This window comes from Myotis myotis, unplaced genomic scaffold (genome assembly GCF_014108235.1).
Source record: "Myotis myotis isolate mMyoMyo1 unplaced genomic scaffold, mMyoMyo1.p scaffold_m19_p_6, whole genome shotgun sequence".
Taxonomy (NCBI): domain Eukaryota; kingdom Metazoa; phylum Chordata; class Mammalia; order Chiroptera; family Vespertilionidae; genus Myotis; species Myotis myotis.
In genome coordinates this window covers 23,525,957-23,547,177 of record NW_023416368.1, presented here as the reverse complement: position 1 = coordinate 23,547,177, position 21,221 = coordinate 23,525,957, and the positions used below count along the sequence as shown (strand labels likewise).

Here is a 21,221-nt window from a genome sequence, read left to right as displayed (position 1 = left end):
CCCAATGACAAACGTGCCATTGAGACAGACAGAAAACATCGGGAGAAAACACACGTCTTGAAGAGCAATGCAGTGCCCTGGCTCTGAGTCTTCATTGAAACTGGCATCGTTTGGCAAGGTTGGCTCTTCCAAACTTCTGAACTGCTCCAGAGGAATCTCAAAAACATTCCTCCTTCCTCTCATCGTCCCAACACACTATGACCATCAAAGGTGTGCTAGATGGAGGTTAACCTGGGGCACCCCCTTCAAAGCACAGCCCACCAAGCCAAATGCATACCAAGGGAGAAGCACTGTGTGCACAGGATCACGCTTGGCTGGGTCCTGCAGGGACAGATTTCAGGGTAGGCGAAGCAGCCAGCAGAGGAAGCAGTAGCCGGGGGCAATATTAACCAGGACAGGAGGTTGTTCAGTCTTCTCGACCAGAACATCAAAGTCAGCTACGGGCATTCTCCCCTCCCCAGAACGTCACGTGAATCGTTCTAAAGATGCATCTCTCAAAGGGCCAGGCAAGTGATGTGGCCAGCCCTCGGTCAGAGTCCGGGGGGGGGGGGGGGGGGGGATGGCCGTGACGGCTCCTTCATCCCAGCCCCCTGATAACAGTCTCTCCATCTTCAGCAGGTTTCCAGACACGGATAAGCACAAGTGGGTAACCAGGCCAGGAACGAGAGGATGGGGAGGGGAGGGGCAACCAGCCCTGCACAGGAGGAGCCACAAGCCATTCCAGTCTCAAGCAGGAAGGTCTCCTGGACCTGGGAAGTCCAAACCTTGGTCACTTATACACTGTTTTCATGATATTTGACATATCCTGGTACAAACTGTGCTGTTATTATTGACTTAGTATCATGCTCAAATAAATGTGTTATTACAGGAAACACTCTCTACCTCCCATAAATTCTAAGCCAGTATCACTTACCAAAAATAGACGTTAAAAGTAGGAATAAAAACATTGCTAAGTTTTGGCTACATTTTGCTGCCTCCAGAAAGGTTCTAAAGGCTGAGCTCAGATCTGCTACCGTTGTTAAAAAGGAAGGTTACCGCAAGGCCAGAGTGGCTCAGTAGGTTGAGGGTTGTTCTGCGCACCGAAAGGTCACCGGTTGGACATGGACCTGGGCCTGTCAGAAGCAAAAGCAGGGCCCAAAGCAGAATCACAGGGACCTGCCAGGCCCCAGGCAGTGCAGCAGAGGGAGGAGATTATGGGGATCATTAAGGACCCCTGGATCATAAGGTTGGGGTGAAGAGGGAAAGGCAGGGTGGGGAAGGTCGAATGTGGGAACAAACATGCCTTATCAGAAAAGAGTATGTATGTATCAGATGCGAGTCAAATAAGAAATGTGGCACATTTTTAGCTGAGCTTTTGGGGGGGGGGAATAGAAAGGATACTGCTTAGGATGAAAACCATTTTGCAGAGCTCTTCGGGAGAGTGGAAGCTAGAGCTACATTGGCGTCTCTGCCACCTACTTATTTGTGTGATTTTTTTTAGGCAAGTGAGTTGATCTGTCTCTGGGCCTCAGTTTCCTCTGCTGAGTGAAGGTGTAGTTCTCCAAAAAGGCCCGTTTATGCATTTATAAGGTACAGATCATTACGCCGACCTCAAGGAGTTACTGTGAGAATTAAATGTCACGCTGCAGGGTTGGGCCATAAGTGGTAAGCATTTTATTTATTTATTTTTTTAAAATATATTTTATTGATTTTTTACAGAGAGGAAGGAAGAGGGACACAGAGTTAGAAACATCGATGAGAGAAACATCGATCAGCTGCCTCCTGCACACTCCCTACCAGGGATGTGCCCGCAACCAAGATACATGCCCTTGACCGGAATGGAACCTGGGACCCTTGAGTCCGCAGGCTGACAAGCATTTTAAGTATTAATATAATAACCCTACCACCATGCTACCATTTCTATTTTATTGCTCTTATTGTATGGATGCACAATTAAAGGCAAATCCAAATTGCAGTACAAATAGAAGTGAGTCATTACTAATAAACTGCCTGAGAAACGTGTGGCTCAGGACCTGAGTGCAAAGTAGAACACAGACTAAAGAAAAGTCAGTGCTTTGGAGAACGAATCCATGGCCATCTTTGGTCTGGGTTTATCTGATACTTTTGTGTTTCATTTCTCTCTTGTTTTGTCTTGCGCTGCTCCTTGTTAGGCCTCCAATCCACGTGCGATGGGTGAGACCTCTCTCTGCAGATGAGAAAACTGGGCTCCAGCTTCGTTCCAACAGGATCCTAAGTCCATGAGTCCCAGAGCCTGTGCCAAAGCCAAATGCCTGCGACGTCAGGCAGGAGGGCCTGAAATTTCAACCCTTGATCCCAGGGATAACCAGGTTTAATCATTCATCCTTGAAACACACACTGGTGTGACTACTGGCTGTGAAGCTGCACGTTAGGTTTATGGAGAAGCAAAGATGAAACAGTAGGAAAAGGAAGCCATGAACAGAAGTAATAATGTGAAATCAGAAGAGAAAGGGTGAGACGATAGGCACAGTAAAATGATCAGTGGTTTGGGGAGGTGAGGAGAGAGGTGGGAGGGTGGTGAGGGGAACAGCTGGAGCACTGAGGATTTTCAGGGCAGTGAAACTATTCCCTAAGACACTTCAACGGAGGATGCATGACAGCATGGATTTGTCAAAACCCACAGGACTGTACAACAAAGAGAGTGACCTTTAATATAAAACTATGGGCTGCTGTTAATAATGCATCAATATTGGTTCATCAATCAAAACACATGTACCACGCCAATATAATATGTTAATAACAGGAAACTCTGGGGTGGGGGAGTGGAGAAGAGTATATGGGAGCTCTCTGTACCTTCTACTCAATGTTCCTATAAACCTAAAACTGCCCTAAAAAGCAAAGTCTATTGAGAGAAAGACCCTTGGTTGGGTAGATGTAAAAGAAGGTCTGAGTCTTGGGAAAATGACTGATCAGGACATGCAGAGTGGGGGAACAATAATTCCTAACTAGCACTTACTGAAAACTTATGTGACAGAAACTCTCAGAAGCGTGTACATTTTGTTCCATTAACCCTCAATCAAATGCTATAAATTCTGTGTTGCTATTACCCGCATTGAATTGATGAAGACACGGAAGGTCAGGGAGTTCAGCTCATGGCCCAACATCACATAACCAGTCACTGGGAGACCAACTGTACCAATGCGAGAAATGCATGTCTAGAAGTGGGGAGTGGGGTGAGGAGTGGGGTGGGGAGGGGACTGTGGAGTTGTGCAGGGTCCCTAATGCTTAAGATCCTGGAATGAGGGGTAGGTGATGCAAGAGATGGCTGGCTGGGAGTTTGCCCTTTTTTGTGAATCCTGGGGAGCTCCGGAAGGATTTTGATAATATGAGTGAAAGGAAAAATTAAGCTACCAGAATGGCCAAGATGGAGATTAAGAAAGGAACTAGTTAGAAAGTAATAGCAAGTGGCAGAAAAAAAAGAGCCTTTATCACTTAGGTTGCCAGGAAACATAAGGAATTCAAACATATGGAATACAAAAGAGAGGTTAGCAAAGGGATCATTTAACAAAGTGTGGACAGAGCTTAGGGATGTGCAGCATCCCAGGACCAACAGTAGGGAGTCATCACCATCCCAGGCCTGAAGGAGGTGCGGGCAGGCCTGGTTATGGGCAGTGAAGAGGGCAGTTGTGCGGAGCGGTCTGTGCCCTTCAGTGGAGGCATGCAGCCGCTCCAGTGACCCAGCAGGAGCGACTCAGGGAAGTAACCTTTCTCCATCTCCCAGTGGTACTACGTGACCTGAATCCCCCCAGGCACCCAAGGGCAAAGGCAGGTCCAGGGCATGGGGCAGGGCAGAGAAAGGTGCAGAGAATATCCAGAGGCAAGCAGGAACTATCCAGCCCAGGCTCTGAGCATCCAGCCATGGAACATGATTTCATAAACTGCAACACAGCCACACTATGGATTATTACGCAGCTATTTTGTAAAAACAGGTTAAACGGGCATCTTGAACTGGAGATCTAAAATAAGTGCAAAATAGGATTCTGTTCTTGCAAAAGCAAACAAAAAAATACTCTAGGTAAATATGTTTATGTTTTTGTGTGAGCAAGAGAAAGGTCTTGAAGGATGTCCACCAAGTTATTAACACTGGGTATGGTAAGGAGAAGGAAAGCAGAGGGAGGGGGTACTCGGAACTTAATTTCCCCGCCTTTCTCCTCTATTTATTAATTTATATAATTTCACCAGTTGCACAATGTGTATGACATTTTATTACTTTTCAAAGAGGTTTAATAAAGAAAATCATAAAAAGAAAATAGACTAAGTTGATTGCTATGGTCTACTGTGACAGCAAGACTATGGGTCAGAAAATGCATGGCATACTGCAGAAAAAGCAGTGATCCACTTAGCAACTGAAAGGGAATGGAAAGTGATGTGTCAAAATCGACTGGGCCTGGCTGGTCAACCTATGAACCAGGAGGTCACGGGATCGATTCCCATCAGGGTACACACCTGGGTTGTGGGCTAGATCCCCAGTAGGTGACATGCAGGAGGCAGCCGGCCAATGATTCTCTCTCATCACTGATGTTTCTCTCTCTCTCCTTTGTCCTTCTTCCCTCTGAAAAAAAAAAACAACAACACACACACAAAAAACTTCACACACATTAAAAAAATTGAAGTTTCAAGTCAGGACAGTAGGAAGGACCCAATAATAAAAATGGAGAACAGAAGGGAGAGTAACAAAGTGGCGGCACAAGACTATGAATACTACTTTAGACGTGCTGGCCAACCCAACAGCCATGCAGCAGATAGCTAGAATGGGGGCCTGTGATTTGGAAGGATGGTCAGGTGTTCATGGACGGATCTGAGTTAATGTCACACTGAAAATGACTACATCAACTGAAAGGCAGCGAAGGGTAGAAGAAAGGACTCTGGAATGGAAGTCAAGAGCCCTGGATTCTGGTCATAACTCTGCGACCCCGAGCAAGGCACTTAGCCTTTCTGGGCTGCTGGCCAATGCATGGTACCCACTTCCCTCTTTTAGAAGCGTTTCTCCGCTTTGATCACTTCTGACTGGCAGCTGGCTTTGACTGAGCCTTTAGAATGACAGGGAAGTCTAGTGAATTCCCACCCGACTGCTTCTCAGAAACAAGGAACTCTTTCACTAAATCTGAAAGCCAGCCAAAATGCAATTCCCAGAGGAGAAATGCGGGCTCCAGGCTTGGAATGTGTGAGCGGCACCTTCAAATGACAGGCAATTACTCCCCATCTAGTTGTGGTGGCCATGGGGATTCTTCTCCAAGTCTGACCTTATACTTTTAAAATTGGCGGGGGCTGCCTGGGGATTGTGGTTATGGGCACACAAACCACTGGCTTATGCAACTTCCTAAAACTGTCCCGTGGTGGGTGCATTTAAGAGAACATACAGCTGCAATGTTGCAACTCACACCACGCTGCGGTGGAAAGAGCACAATGTGGGAGGAAGGTACTGTTTCAAAGGCCAGAGATGTTCCCCAGTTTGCTCTGCTCTGGAGTCCGGACATCACAGAGACTGGGTCTGTACAGGAGAAGGGGTCGGTCTATCCAGGCCTCAGCACTCACTTTGCAGCTAACGATCCCAAGTGACAGAGCAGCCTGATGCAATGGTGACAACAGTGGGCTTTGGCTGCAAAATGAGAAAACTTTGATCTGCCTCAGAGGCCTGAGGTGAGTATTAAGCCTAGGTTCTGGTGCATAGTAAGTGTTCAATAGTTGCACATTTCTTTTTTTCAGGCCCGTGACACCGGCCGGATGGGCAAGTGACTTGGTCTCTGTGCTGCCAGGAAGCTCCAGAGCCACTGACGAGGTCTGAAGTGGCATGATAAACAGTACAGAAAGGCCCATTTGGGCACAGCCCTGAAGGCCAATGCTTTTTGAGGCGCCTCCCATGCAAAGGGAAAAAGTAGGGGGTTGAAGACAAACAGCCAAATTCTGCCATCAGGAAGTGTGTCAGCATCCGGCTGATCACGAATCACCTCCCCCCAAAAATCACAGCCTTTGTACCCAGTGACGGTTGTTCGAGTTTTATTGAGGCAAATGATGAAGTTCTGGTTGCTAAATTTGGTCACAAAGGTCATGCTGTTGGTGGCATTCCTGGAGTCTGCTTTAAGGCTGTCAAAGTAGCCGCTGTCTCTCTTTTTGGCCTTAGACAAAGGCGAGGAGGAAAGGCCAAGATCCTAAGTTCTGGTGGCAAAAACATAGTAATAAATTTTCACATGCAAAAAAAAAAAAAAAAATTGGACCCAAATCTTCTAAGATTCACCTGGATGTCTACCCTACTCTCTCTTCTCCATCCCCCCAAAGTAACTTGGCTTTGCCTTTTTTTTTTTAGTTTTTACATATGCTTTAACTACCTTCTGCTAAGAGCCTAGCACACTTCCTAAGATGGAGTTTGGGGAGAAGAGGGAGTGAAGGAGATGACTCTTTTTTCTGGCTCTTTCTGTTGCTGTTAATCCTCACCTGAGGATATTTTTTCCATTGAGAGAGGGGGGAGGGGATGAGAAGGGAGGGGAGGGTAATGGAGGGGAAGAGAGGGGAGTGGAGGGAAGGGAAGAGGAGGGGAGAGAAAAGGGACCTCGATGTGAGGGAGACACATTAATTGGTTGTCTCCTGCACACACCCCTACTGGGGCCAGGAAGCAAACCCAAAACCCAAGTACGTGCCCTTGACCTGGAATTGAACCCGTGACCCTTCCGTGCGCAGGCCGATGCTCTAACCACTTAGCAACACCGGCCAGGGCTTTCTGGCTCTTTCTTGACACAAGAAGCAGATGATGGTGATGACTGATTCTCTTGGTCACAGCCATCTATCTGCCTAGAAACCTGCATACCCACAGCTCCACTTTCATTTGCTAGATAGATAGGTGGTTATTTTACTCTTGTGCCCCAAACTTCTCCAAGTTATAGTGACAGAGAAAACTACAGATGCTCTGAGAACAAGGACTTCAAGAGGTCAGGCCAGCTTTGAAGGATATGAACCCTTAAGATAAATACAATTGAGGCTCCACTTAGAAATGATCAGAGTCAGCAGTTACTCCTATAGGGAGATGTTTCTTCACCTTCAGCAAAGATCGAAGACTGTACACAACAGGCACCTCCTGGAATGTACTCAAGACTGCTTTTATTTGCAAATATCACACTGACATTACAGGACTATGTGCCCTGCACCCGGAGGCCTGCAGCCTTCATCCCTACCTGCAAAGCCACGAAGCTATGCTCTTTCCAGTAATCACCATTTAACACTGTATGATTCTAACACCAGCAGAATAACCTTCTTTTGCAGAAGTTCCAAAATGTGTGCTCTTTTTGTGTCTCTGCTCAGAACTGTTCCAAAAAGTGTTGTGATTACTGAAGTGTACAGCTGCCGTTGTCCTGTGCATATCAAAGCAAGATGTGGCATGTATTAAACTGTCTAAAAAACAGCAAACAAGTCACAACTCGTGCAAGTCCCTCCAAGTCATCTCAGACACAGCGGTGTTCATGTGTTTTATCACTTTTGTCCCTCTTTTCATCTTTCATTCATCACTCCATTCATTCAAGGTTAGCCTGAGCTAGGCCTCGGCGATAGAGTGAAGAACAACACAGACATGGTCCCTATCACCAGGGAGCAGTATCGTAGCTTCTGATAATACTGTTTCCTTGACAGCATCCTCCCCAAACCACTTAACCCAAAGAAACCATGTTAGTTTACAATAAAGGAGTAGTGTGCCTTTCATTCCTTTCTTTCTTTCTTTCTTTCTTTATCCATTCATTCCTTCCTTTAATGATTGTAAATGCCTCCTATTCACAGGACTAGGAATACAACAATGAGCAAAAGAAATTCCCTGCCATTGTACTGTATGGTTGAAAGGGCAAAGAACACATAAGCTAGGAAATGAGTGTAATTTCAACAGTCTCAAGTGAAATTCAGAAAGAGGGTAAGGGGATGATGGAGGCTTGGAAGAGAATCTGGGTCTGCCTCTAATGAGGTTTCAAAGGCATGTCTGAGAAGCTGTCCGCTGGACAGAGCTCTGAATGATCTGAAGAAGTCAAGTAATGAACTGCTCCCCAGTTAGCGGGAGCGGCCAGTACAGAAGCTCTGAGCTGGAGATGGACATACAGGTCCAAGGGGCAGTGAGAGGGGAGGATAGCTGCTGCCAAGTCACTGAGGGGCACTGGCAGGACTGAAGTCCGGAGAGATGGAGTCAGAGCCAGCCCACGTGGAACCCTGAGAGCCATTCCAAGCGCAATAGATATATTAGCAGAGGTGTGATTGGATCTGATTTATATTTTTAAAGGATCACATGGGGTGATTTAATTAGGGGGCCTTGCAATCAGATGACAAAGGCTTAAGCTAGGGTGATGAAAATGGTGGGAACTGGTTGAATTAATATTCTAATCTAAAGGTAGAGGCAACAAAACTGCACAGCTAGTCTAAGACCGGCTTAACTGGGGCTTAACCCCAGGATATGCTGAAAACAAAGCCCAATGAACTCTTAACTTGATTGTGTCTTCTTACTAATAAAGTCCAAGTGTGTTTAAACCTATACATTTAAGCATTGACAGGCCACACAACTTTGAACCAAGGAGGACACAGTTGTGAGAGAGCCATCTACATTCAATATTTAAAGCAGCCCATATTTCTCCTATCATAACTGGGTTTACCAGCAGCTCAAGTTCATTGGAATTTGTTTCTTTGGTAAAGTGCATATTTCTCAGGTCTTATTCTTAAAAATACTTCTAAAAGATGTCACTGTAAAATTCTGGCATAGACAGTTTCCACATCTGCTCATATTACAGATGTATGGATCTGGTTTCCTGCTTTAGCAAATATGACCCAATGCTGGTAATAGATATTCCTTTGCTGGGTTAGATGTCTTCGGGGGCTAGGGTCCATCACTATCAACATTAATTCTTTATTATGTGTAGCTGTCTGTTTTAACATGCAAAGGTGTAAGCCACTGGGAAGACTTGGTTGTGAAACTCAAATACTTTGGTTATCTTTTTAAGTTTCCCCAATCCCTGTTTTCATTCTAAAAGCAGGGACCCGAAATTTCCTGTCCAATCAAGTAAGTGGATTACAGGTCATTTTTTAAAGTTAACAATAAGAAAAAATTATTAACTTTAAAAAACTTAATATCGATGTTTACTAAACAGCTTGGATTAGCTTCCTCATTGGGAAGGAGCAGAGTGTTCTAAGTGAAGATTTTAAAGTCAGTCAATGGGGTGAATTTGGAGCTAATTCCACCAGTTAGTTAATAACCATCTAACTTTCTGAGCCTCAGTTTCTGCATCTGTAAAGTGAGTCTGATAACTATAACCCAGGCATGTTATATGGATGGAATGAGACGCCATATATAAAATCATGCCTGAAAATCAGTTAGCATGGGCTCTGGTATGGCATAATTCCTTATAAGTATTAATTATCTGGGTTTCCCTTTCCTGTTCATTGAGAACTTCCCACCTTTGATGTTAGTTTTGTGTTTCTTAATAATTTTTATTATTTTCAGAGAAAAAGGGAGAGGGAGACAGAGATAGAAACATCAATGATGAGAGAGAATCACTGATTGGCTGCCTCCTGCATGCCCCTTACTGGGGATCGAGTCTGCAACCTGGGCATGTGCCCCAACTGGGAATCGAACCATGACCTCCTGGTTCATAGGTCGATGCTCAATCACTGAGCAACACGGGCCAGGCTGTTTTTGTTTATTCTCACCCAAGGATTTTATAGAGAGGAAGGCAGGTTGGTTGCCTCCATATTCGCCCTAACCTGGGATCAAACCCTTTGATGTATGGGATGATGCTCCAACCAACTGAGCCACCTGTCTGGGCTGAAGTTTTGAGTTTTTATCTGTCTTTGTTCTTAACTTCCCCCCTGTTTGCCAAGGCTGCCATACAAAGTATCAGAGGCTGAGTGCCTTAAATGTAAACACCAGAGATTTATTTTCTCGCAATTCTGGAGGCTAGAAGACCAAGATCCAGGTATGTGTGGGCAGCTGGTTTCTTCTGAGGCCTCTCTCCTTGGCTTATAAAGGGCCCTCTTCTCCTTTCCGTCTTCACAGGGTCTTGTCCTGTGTGTGCCTGTGTGCTAACCTCTCCTCATAAGGACACCAGTCCTACTGGATCAGGGCCCACCCCGATGACCTCATTTAACTTAATTACCTCTTTGAAGACCCTATCTCCAACGCAGTCGCATTCTGAGATACTAGGGATTAAGACTTCAACACATGAATCTTGAGGGGACAAATTCAGATCACAACAGCCCCTCACACAGCAGCCTCTCACATTCCCCATCCCCATCAAAAAGAGTGTAAGAAAAGCACTGAATCAAAGCAAGAGAAATGAATCCTAAGCTTTGTTGTTGTTTTTTTGTTTCATTCCCCCCCCCCCTTTTTTTTTAATAGAACTATTTTGCTGTGTGACCTTTGGCAAATTATTTTCCCTCTTTGGCCCATATTTTCTTAATCATTAAAATGAGAGGGTTTAGAATAACGGATTCCTTATTTCTCTTCCTGCCCTTAACCGAGCAAGGCTAAGCGTTTCCCACCATTTTTCCCAGCAAAAAGGGGTCTGAGAAAGAGCAGGCAATGAAGTAATTGAAATAAAACTAAACAAAACGAAAACATACCTTCTTTGTGGAATAAACTCAGGATGAGGCCTCTGGAAGCAGAGGATTCTATTCAATGGCTTTCAAACCTTCTAAGTTGTTTAAAGCCCTTACTCCAAGGCCATAATTTAAAGCAATTTAGTTGGATAAGCCAGAAACCCCACTCTGAGTTTATCAATATCCCCAAACAAAGTAATCTCATCAGGCTTTGGGGCACGGATTGGCTTTGAGGGGCAAGGGTGTATGATTTCAAACAAAGGTCACCTTGAAAGAATTAAGGGGTGGGGTTAAAAACAAACACACACACAGTAAATGTCAAATTAAAACCAGCTTCCCAGCGTATAGGTTAAGCCATTAGGGAGACGGGGGAAAGGACTGGGCACGTTTTCCTTCCAGCTGTGTAGCTTCAGGTCCTAAGACACTGCGTACTTCTACAACATCATCAGCCTCAACAGGACGGGGAGGCAAGCATGGGTGGTGGCGAGGAAACAAATATGCTCATTTGAGAGGGAACACAGATTTCCTTGGAAAATGGCACAACTGCTGAAGCAATCGAGCGATAACAAGAGGATAAGACTAAGTCTAAAGATACTGGGATTCAGATCTATAGTCTGATACCCATGAGCTGAGCAACTTTGGGCAAGTTATTCAACCTCTCATCCCAGGGTAGCTTTGAATTTAACTTCAACTAAAGAACAGCATCTGAAAATGAATCCAGCATTTCATTGTTGTTGTTAATGCCAAGACCTTGGAAACCACCACCAAAAAACAAAACCAAAAAAAACACCTAAACAAAATGGGATTAATTTAACCAGAAACCCAAACACAGGGATAATATGTAGGTATTTAAAATTATGTTAAGGGAGACCATTTAAAACACAGAAAAATGTCATAACATATTGTGGAATGAAAAGCAGGATGTAAAACAACATGAATAATATACGGTACCATTTTAATAAATGGCATGTATAGTCATAAGAAAAAAATCCTAGATGGGTATGTTCATAAAGTTTACAATGTCTAGCTCTGATTCATTTCATGTTAGCTTATTTTTATTGTCCTCATTTTGTTTTCTTGTGGGTTTTTTTGTACATATTTCTATAACTACTCATACTTTTTTTTGTAATTGAAAAAAGTTTTTTTCTACTCAATTGTAAAATCTCAGTGCCCCACAGTAAACCAGATACCAGAAAAAGCCCTAATTCATTCAGCCCTATTTGGGTCTTGGTTTCCTCATCTGAAAGGGAAAGCTGAATTAAAATAATCTCTAAAGAGGCTCTGAGGATGAATTTCACAGAGCCAGGTTAAGTCTAAACCTCCATGGAATCTTGCTTAGGATTTACCAAGAAGCTGGGGAGGCCCAACTGGCGTGGCTCAGTGGTTGAGCATCGACCTATTAACCAGGAAGTCACAGTTCGATTCCCAGTCAGGGCACCTGACCAGGTTGCGGGCTCGATCCCCAGTAAGGGCTGTGAAGGAGGCAGCCTATCAATGATTCTCTCTCTCTCTCATCATTGATATTTCTATGTCTCTCTCCCTCCCTCTTTTCCTCTCTGAAGTCAATAAGAATATATTTTTAAAAAATAAGCTGAGGAGTGCAGCATGGGGTGTGGGATGTGAAAGTGGCATTCAAATCCATGTTAAGAAGAATCCCTCATTGGTCATTTTGCCAATTCAAGCAAAAGAGCTTTCAGTGCTGAGAGTGGGGGCACATCCCTGGCAAGTTGATTGGGTAATGCAACAGTGTGGAGCTGCCCAGAAGCAAGGCTGTTCCTCATGGGAAGGCTGAAGAGCTTCCAGCACCAGCCAGTGCTCCTGTGTGGAACCCCATGCAGAGGAGGGCACCCCCTGGCTGTTCTTTGTGACTCCCATAGCCAGAACTCCTCACTCATGCCTCAGGGAAAATAGGGACAGACAAGGACTTAACCCTGGACTTGCAGTAGGAGAAGTCCTGTTTGAACCAACATCTCCTGACCCCGGAGGTGGGAGAAGATAAGAGAAGTTAGAATGTAAGGTAGCACCATATAGTGGAGTTAAAAATGTGGGCTCTGAATCAGTTGGAATTTTGGTTCCACCAGTTAAGGCTTGTGTGATCTTAGGCAAACTTCCTGATGTTCTACGTTTTCTCATCGATAAAATGGGAAGCCTATTTGGAAATCCATCGACCAAACTGAGTTGTGCATGAGATAATGGATGGGAAGCACTTACTACAGGATACAACAAATGCTGATTCTTATTGTTACATTCTAGATTAGATGCTCCTGTGAAAAGCATTACATGGCTAGGCCCAGAGCTGACGTTCAATAACTATTCATTCAATCAAAATATAGCAAAATATTGTTATGACAGCTGATTACATTATATACTAGAGGCCCGATACAAGAAAATTTGTGTAAGAGTAGTCCCTCCTTCCCCCAGCGGCTGGCACCGACTTCCCTCCGGGACCCGGGCTGCCTTCCCTCTGGCCAGGCTTCATCAGGAAGGACGTCCAGAATGATGTCCAGAAGATGTCTGGTCTAATTAGCATACTACCCTTTTATTATTATTATTATTATTATTATTATTATTATTATAGATGATACACTCTAATACATATAGTACTTCAAATGCTTTCTGATCAAACGGTTTAGGTTCCATGAATATACTTTAAGTCTTCATTTTGCCATCCATCATAGATACTCCTTTTAAAAGGGTCCAGTAATTATTAGTGAACATAGATTGTTGAGTCCATGAACTGTACAATTTTACAAACAGAGATGAGCTTGCTAAAATGTATTCCACTGTCCCCTCCCCTCAAAACAAAGAATGGATGTTAGAATAAAAGCCAGTAACAGGAAAAGCTCCAAATAGAAGCCCAGAGAAAGCTGATAGATGTGGTAAGGTGAGGGACTAAAAATCTTTAAGAAAACAAACACACAAGCAAACAAGCATTCCATTGAAATGGCCAGCCCTGACAGGAAAACACAAAAGAACTATGGGCCGCTCCTTGACCGAGCTTTGTGAATGGCAGAGTGGGCTGTGCACATGCAGACTGGCCTATGGAATCGCAGCTGATCACTCTAATGACTGTGCTTTCTGCGCCAAGGCAGAAGCAGCTTAAGTTAAAATCTGTGTCAGATCCTGTTTCAAAAAGTCACGGTGACAATTTTATCCATTTGGACAAAGACCTAAAGGTCCCTATTAATTATTTTAAATCATTTGCAGTAAGAGAAAGGATGCAAGCAAGAAGTACCCAGGCAGGCCCCTGAAACAGGCTGAGAATGAGACCCGATGCAGAATTTGGGAGAAGGAGAAGAACGGATAGAGGCCAGAAAAATGAAGTACCACTGACGGATGGCCTCCCTGGCACATTTGCCTGTCAGGTCCCCGGCTACAGTGAGCTCTGCGTTTTCTACTAAAGGAATGTCACGCTTCTCTTGGCCAGTGATCTTATTCTAAAGTTTTCAGTGACAGGGAGGATGGTGTACAAGCGCAAACGCATGCACATGCTGATCATTTTCTCCCTTGAAATTATTCCCTCAAAGTAAGTGTTAAATGTATCCATTCATTCAACAAATATGTACAGAAGGCTTAATATGTGCCAAAAACTAAATACCGGAGATGCAGTGGTAACAAAACAGAAACCATCCATCATGGAGCATCCATGGCATTACTTGGCCTTGGGGAGGGCTCTTTCTATTGGATGTCAGCCATCACATTTAAAATATTGGCCAGGGCAACTGAACAGAGCTTGGTGAGTATATACAGACCGGAAGTTGTTTTCTGTTGGTTATGCTTGTTTGTTTGACCAATCTAGATTTGGGGCAATTGTTGGCTTTGTGCCCTTATCAATGGTAGCCTTATCCACAAGAGAGACTATATGTGCCAGCAAGTAGATCATGGTATCACTTTATAACACTCATTTGAATTAATTCTAACACTCTGCTAAGGAAAGAACCTACCAATCATCATTATTCTATTTCTCTCCTGCACAGAGTCTGTTAACCAAGTCCTCTGTCTGAATGAGAAAAGGGCTGGGATTTTAAGGGTAAAAAAGCAACCAAAGACCCTTATATCCAACACAGATGTTGGCTGGTCTTGCTGAGTTTAAGCCAACAACTGTTCTCTCATCCATTTTCTCACTGCTCTCCCTTCCCTGGTGGGGAGGGCTTAGAACTCCTCTCTGTGAATCTGGAACTAAGTGGAGAGGGGCTGGCCATGATCTCATGAGAAAATAGAAGACAAAATAAAAGCTCATGGAGTCATTTGCACTGCCAGGGACTTAAGGGATCATCTAGTTCAGTGCCCTCGCTTGACTGGTACAGAATCTGAGAAGGATAATAAAAGTTGGCCCAAATTCACAGGCCAATGAGAGGCAAGGACAGGCTGAACCACAAGGTGCTGACACTCCATCCGGGGTTCTCTTCCTTCCCCTGCATCCCAAAACAAGAGGACTCCTTTGCTCTACTAGCCAAAGGAACTCCTCTGTTAAAAGATAAAATCTCACTTTATCCTTCAAATCTCACTGTTCAGTGCTTCCATAGGAAAGAAAAAGAGATTGATGAAGCCATAAGAAATGTGTCTTTGAATTCCAGATGTCCCGGTTAGGTTCCTGGGCCACCAGAGAGCGGAGCTTCCCGATCTGGGTGTGTCCAGGGTCTGTCGCTCTGCCAGGCTGGATGGGAACAGGGAGCCTGGCTCTATCTATGTCCAGGAAGAGGACAGGACATGGAGTGAAAAGGGGCCTTGGGCCCAGATCTTCACTTAGGCAAGGGAGAAAAACAGCATCTGTTTTTCCATCCTTTTCCACTCATGCATGCTCCTGGGCAACAGCCAGAAGCGAACTCAGACAGCTGGCAGAGCAACGCATGGACCACTGTCAGGAAGCCGTGCACTCAGTTGTTGTTCCAATGGTGATGTGATAGGCCTGGCCGGGCCATCCCCACTCCTTCTATCCTATGAGCGCTGCCCGACATTTGTGAGCCAACAGGTGTGGACAGCTGGAGGTGACGGGAGGCGGGGATAGTCACCTGTGGGTACGGAGTTACTGCTTTCTTGCCTGTGAAACTAACTCACCTCTGGAGGGATCCATCCCAAGATCTTGCTTTTCCAGCTGTGTGCCTTGAGTCAGGTTACTCAATCTCTCTGAGCCTCTACCCAGACCACAAAATGATGGTGAATAATTGTAGCTACAGGAGTTGTCATGAGTTAAGTGAGATAACCCATGTAGTGTGTCTAAGGCACTGAATAAACAGTCGGTATTTAATAATAACTCCACTATGCTTTGTCCCGTCTTTCTAACCACCGAGTTCCCCACAATCTAGACCAGGGCCAACAGAAGAGGTCAGGTGGAGAATCTTCCTATCCCACTAAACTATTTTTTGGTCTATTTCACATTCTGAGATAGACACATATTGAGTCTGATGAGAGAAGGGTTTCACAGTAGAAGAGTTGGAAGATAGAGGAGCCTGTTTGCCTGGGCTGTCCGGAGTCTTTCCCATTTGTTTCGCACTAGCCTACAGAAAATGGGAGAAAAGGCAGAGAGGAGCACTGATTTGAGGAGGGAGTAGCCAGGGAGCAGTCCAGGCCTCCTGTTAACGTCTGTCCCCAGAGGTGATGACATATTCAAACCTCCAGCCCCCTTATGATTAGAAGCGCTGATTTAATCAAAGATGTGCACAATTCCATCCCAGGGAGACAGTCCTACGACTGTAAACATATTGTCATTTTTTCAAATGCAATAAGCAGACATAAATAGTTCTATGAAAGATGTCAATACATAAAGAACAGAGAGCCTGTTAGGATCTGAAGAGATTTTTGTTCTTTTTCAAACTCAATTTTATTTTTTTTCCAACTGAGGAGAAAGGGCAGAGAAAAAGCCACTGGACAGGAAGTTGTGAAGAAATTGCTAGAAAGGGGATTTGTAACCTGTGTCGCTCCAGGCTAGAAGCTAATTGGGACGGAAAACAATCCAGTTCCACTAAGAAAGTGCCCTTTATTTGGGTTGAGGGAGAGTCTCTGTCTCCAAGTCCAAAGGCGGTCTAATGACCTCTCTTAGATCGTCACAAATGAATGCCAAGCATAATTCTGAGGAACATTGTAACACAACCCAGAACAGGAAAAAAATCATGGTTTTTATATAACATTGTGCTCATTTTTGTCTGTTCTTGAAAGTTGTGTTTTTTAAAAGTTTCCTAAGTAGTCTCTTTCTACTCTAGACGTTGTCAAGTCTTCCTTTATTCATTTCCACATTCCAGAGTGGTTGAGATTGTATAAATAAATCAGTGTTTACTCTCCTGACTACATCCGGGGCTCACAGACCACTTTCATGGGCACTCCTCATTTGAGCCTTTCAACAGCCCAGTGAGATAAGCAAGATGGATTTTTATTTATAAACTGACAGTCCTACCACAGAGACTTGAATATTCTCAGGAAACCTATTTCCTTAGAATTCCCCCAAGTGCCCAGCTGGCTCCCTCAGTTACTAATAGCTCTTTATTCACCTGAGGTGTTTTGCTGCTATTCGAGAAAGAGAAATAACCTGGCTGAGAATCAGACCTGCTCCCATACCTGCTCAAAATATAAAGTACAATGAGCACCCCAGGCAGGGCCTGGGCTGAGATTTCCATGATCAGATACCTAAGATGCTTTCCATTCCTACATCTTTGATCGTTTTCCTCTGTCTTTTACGCTGCAATTGGCCTTCCAAGATGCCTGACATGACAGAGCTGACTTTGGATGACCTCTCTTCCTTCGGTCTCCCAAATGCTAGTCCTCCATCTCCTTATATCTGCTCCCAATCCGAAGTGGGAGGGAGAGGAAGACATAGATCCAGGGGCAGGGCTGTACTTTCCCCTGCTCCACTGTTACAGAGACCTGGGTATTCCCCCAAGTCCCTAAGCATCCCCCCTCACTTCCCCTCCAAAACAATTCTCATGGCCCCCATAGCGCTCACAACACCCCCAGCGCTCAGACTAGGTGCCCTAGACAGAACTCTCCAGGTCTTGTTCCAACTGAGGATGTGATCCGGCAATTCCCAAACATCACACACGAATGGCCCAACCTCCAAGGCAGGGGAAATGCATTAATTATCTGCCAGAATGTATTTACAGAAATCCAATTAGTATTCGCAAAAAGCCAGCTCTCTGGGATTGGTCTCCCAGAGGGAATTCAGGAGTTCTAGCTACACCTTTCAGGTGCCTATGGGAGGCTATGGCTGTACCAGGGCAGCTGAGGTTGCACAGTCAGACAGGACATGGATTTCATTTCCAGCTTTGCCCCAAAGTCTCACTGTGAAACACTGGATAAGGGACTTCACCTAGTTATCTATGTTTCAACTTCTTTAACCGTGAAATGGTTTTTTGTGTGGAAACTCTGCTAAGAGAATACATGGAAAGCACTGGAACCTATGCATTAGCTCCCTACCCACTCCTGTGGCCAGCTTCAAGTTGTAGCTTATATCAGAGGAGAACAATGACTGTGATTATCCAAATATTCTGCCTGCAGCATTGATATGGTAGCTACCATCCCTAAAATTGGCATTTATATTTAGTGACTATAAAAAGAAAGAGGGACCATGTTACACAATTGGTTGACAATGGCAGGAAACTATGCTTCACAAGTCCTACCAGGAGTAGAGACTGTCTGAGTCTTTCTTCTAAACCATCTGCCCCCCCAACCCCAAGCAAGAGTGATGGCCGAAGCAGAGACATGTACTTTGATTTCAGCTAGGTGTGTAGGTGTGCGTCCTGCCTCTAATGCTGCAGCTCTGACCTAGGCCAAATGCTTTGGATTTTCAGGTAGTTTGTTTAAATCTGCACAATCAGGATAACTGTAATACCTCTCAGTGTCGATTCAGGGATGAAGTGAGACAATGCATGTAATAAACACTCAATGGGCGTGAGCTATTCTCATTAGGAACACGTTTTAATTCATTCCTTGATTTACCAGATCATCAATGGGTGTCCATGTATTAGGCCCTGTGCTAGTTAGTGGAGACAGAGGTGAATGCCAATGCAAGGGCCCTGCTCCAAAATGCCAGGGTCTGACCTCTAGAAACAAGGTCTAGTATTGAGGAAGGCTGTTCAGGTCATGCACGTAGACAGATGACCTAGGAAGGCACCATGACAGCTGAGGCCTGAGATACTCACGGAGAAACCCCCACCCCCTCCAGGAAACCCATAAACACAGGGTAGGGAGAAGGCTTAAATCTCAGGAGGGCAGCACAAATAGGTGGGAGGAAAGACAACCAACAAAACCTTACTGAGGCCCCCCAGACTGTGGCAGCGGGTGGTGCCTGGGAAGATAGAGGGTGCAGGGCCAAGAAAGATTGTCCCCACCTATCCTCAGATTAAAGTGACATTTCAGCTACTGGGTGGGGCAGCCTTCACAGGAAGAATATGGAGAGGATAATAAACTTAATTCAAATCCCACAATCTTACCATTAAAAAGTACTAGAATTGACAGTAGGAGATATATGTTATATTTAAGTCTTCGATCATATTTCATATATATATATATATATATATATATATATATATATAATATCCATGCTTTTATGTTAACTGTGGAGATAAATATCTCAACCCTTGTATATGTGGATAACCATAATTATCTCTGGACATGCAAAATTAGAAAACTATTTTATTCTAAAATAGAATCCTTGTTCATGGACATACAACACAAAGCATAAAAAAAAAATCTACAAATGGATTTCTTGCTCCCAAAGACCAGCATCCCCCTCACTCCTGCCTTATCCCTCTTGCCCCTCTCCCCTTTCAACAATGAATATCAGGCAGCCTGGGTTGAAGAAATCCATAGCCATTGTACATTCCTGTCACAGCTGCTGGAGACACAGCCCCAGCTTCAAGCAGAGGCTGCTATGCAGCACCACGCCCCACGCGCAGAGAGAAAGGATGGAAGCCGCACTGAAAATGAAGGATGCACCCCAGGGAAGAGCATCCAAACAGGAACAAAAGGGAACCCCTTGCAAACCTGGCCCTGAGATTAGGACACAGCCACACCCACGGTGGCTTCTAAGGCAGGTAAGTTATCAGGGCTAAATTTCTGCATCTTTCCTTAAGGGTGGCTTAAATGATGCCTAGAAGAATGGGCGTGGCCCTCAATGCCATATCACAGGCTAAGTCCATAAGAACCATTGCAATCTTCAGACTGGGGGGAAAAAAATCTGTTCTCTGCTTATCCCAAACAGGAGAACTGGCAAATGCATACTGGATGTAAAGCAAGTGGCATATATGCACCATACCTCCTGCATATCGCTGGGTGCACCTCTTCTGAGTTAGGGAAATAAGTATAAACAGTGAGCTTTTGTCCTAATCAGCCTTTTCTTTTTTACTATACCCTCCACAGCTCTTTGCAAAAGCAACTGGCACTGAGAAAATACTGTGCATTGTAAATGATCTACAATGTTTCTTCGATAATGTGAAGTTCATGGTATCAGGTAATGAGTGGTAAAGAAGGATGGGTTTCAACCCATCCCCTCTACCTGACAAAAGGATCCCTACCCATCCCAACGCTTCCCCTGGGGGGGGTGTTTCTTCCCTGGGACCAGGTAAACAGCAGGTAGGGGTGGGGCACACTTGCGTGGCATGAAGCCCAAGGGCATGAAAAATGTAGGATGCTGCAACAGAAATAAAGCACCTAGCCAAGTGCACGCAAGGCAAGAACAGCCTCCTGCTGCAGACAGAGGGGAAGGTCCTGCATGGCAATCACAAACGCACAGGATGTTCCAAGCCTAAGAGAACAAGTGCAAACAGACCCATGCCCACAGCAAAACCTAATGAATTGAGGCCAATTAAGTGCAGCAGCAGGTACAGCTCTGCCCTCGGGCAGCTGCAGAGCCTCCCAGGGGCCAGCTGATCACTTCCTTTGTTTGCCCTGCAAAGATGGAGTAGCCACCCATTCCCTTACTACACACCACACGCACTACACACACACCTCATTCACTATAGACAAAGCACAACTGCCCTGCTCCACGCTAAACTACCGAATGTCAGTGGGGTTTCTTTTTTTGTTTTGCTTTTATTTTATTTTTTTTAATGCCCATCCTAGCTTGTGGTATGTCCCTTCCATTGGGGGTCGGGGGGGCATCATTTCAGGGAGGCATCCCAGCCCAGGGTGCGGTATTCTGCCGTGAAAGCATCTTGCTGGTCCCTGGTATAAGTGTGCTTCTGTACCTGATCATGGCACCTCCCCTCTCCACCCCGCCTAGGGCTCGCCCAGCGCATCTGACACCCGCAGGCCCAGGGTGGCTCTGTCTCGCACACAATGGCAGTCGGACACCGCATGCACACAGCGTGCGCCTGCGATTGCAAACTAAAATTTGCTCTAAAAACTCAGCCTTTTTGTGGGCTGGGGAGGAGAAATGGCACGAAAAATGTAAAATGCATCGAGGGGAAAAAAAACAAAAAAGACCAACAACAGTTGTCATGCCCATTACAGCCACGTTAGCTGTCCGGTCCCGAATATGACGCACTGAAATATGAATCGGGTGAATGCAGGCAAGAAGGGGACAGCATGCGGACGGACGGTCCAGGCACCCCATCACCCTAGCGGCACGGCGGGCAGCGCCACGGGGCTGGAGCGGGGAGAGGGGCGCGGTCGGGCCGCCCAGTGCCCTGGGGAAAGGTGTCATCTCCCCACACCCC

General features: G+C 45.1%; 1 protein-coding gene and 1 pseudogene across 2 annotated transcripts in view; one reads left to right on the top strand and one right to left on the bottom strand.

Annotated features, from left to right (window-relative positions):
* Positions 1-21,221, bottom strand: part of DPYSL3 (dihydropyrimidinase like 3) — a 103,636-nt gene that overhangs the window by 36,859 nt on the left and 45,556 nt on the right. The window lies entirely within an intron of this gene.
* On the top strand, positions 5,743-6,171 carry LOC118658041 (annotated as a pseudogene).